Genomic DNA, 771 nt, shown 5'->3' with positions numbered 1-771 from the left:
AGACCATAGCCTTGACTAAATGGACCTTTGTTGGCAAAGTAATGTCTCTGCTTTTGAATATGCTATCTAGCTTGGTCATAACTTTGCTTCCAAGGAGTAAGCGTCTTTTAATTTTATGGCTGCGATCACCATCTGCAGTGATTTTGGAGCCCAGAAAAATAAAGTCAGCCACTGTTTCCACTGTTTCCCCGTCTCTTTCCCATGAAGTGATGGGACCAGATGCCATGATCTTAGTTTTCTGAATGTTGAGTTTTAAGCCAACTTTTCCACTCTCCACTTTCACTTTCATCAAGAGGCTTTTGAGTTCCTCTTCACTTTCTGCCATAAGGGTGGTGTCATCTGCATATCTGAGGTTATTGATATTTCTCCTGGCAATCTTGATTCCAGCTTGTGCTTCTTCCAGCCCAGCGTTTCTCATGATGTACTCTGCATATACTTGTTGACAAATTATCAGTGATTATTCGCAAAAAGAAAAAAGCTTATGCCTTCATTCTGGACCTTAAATTAAGAAGCTTATCTTAATTATAATTCCCACTGCTGCTGCTGCTGCTAAGTCGCTTCAGTCATGTCCGACTCTGTGCCCCCATAGATGGCAGCCCACCAGGCTCCCCCATTCCTGGGATTCTCCAGGCAAGAACACTGGAGTGGGTTGCCATTTCTTTCTCCAATGCATGAAAGTGAAAAGTGAAAGCAAAGTCGCTCAGTCGTGTCTGACTCTTCGCGACTGCATGAACTGCAGCCCACCAGGCTCCTCCGTCCATGGGATTTTCC

The sequence above is a fragment of the Bison bison genome, unplaced genomic scaffold, assembly GCF_000754665.1.
Source record: "Bison bison bison isolate TAMUID 2011002044 unplaced genomic scaffold, Bison_UMD1.0 scf7180017864458, whole genome shotgun sequence".
Lineage (NCBI taxonomy): Eukaryota > Metazoa > Chordata > Mammalia > Artiodactyla > Bovidae > Bison > Bison bison.
The sequence above is the reverse complement of the archived record's forward strand: the minus strand, read 5'-3'. Positions refer to the sequence as shown.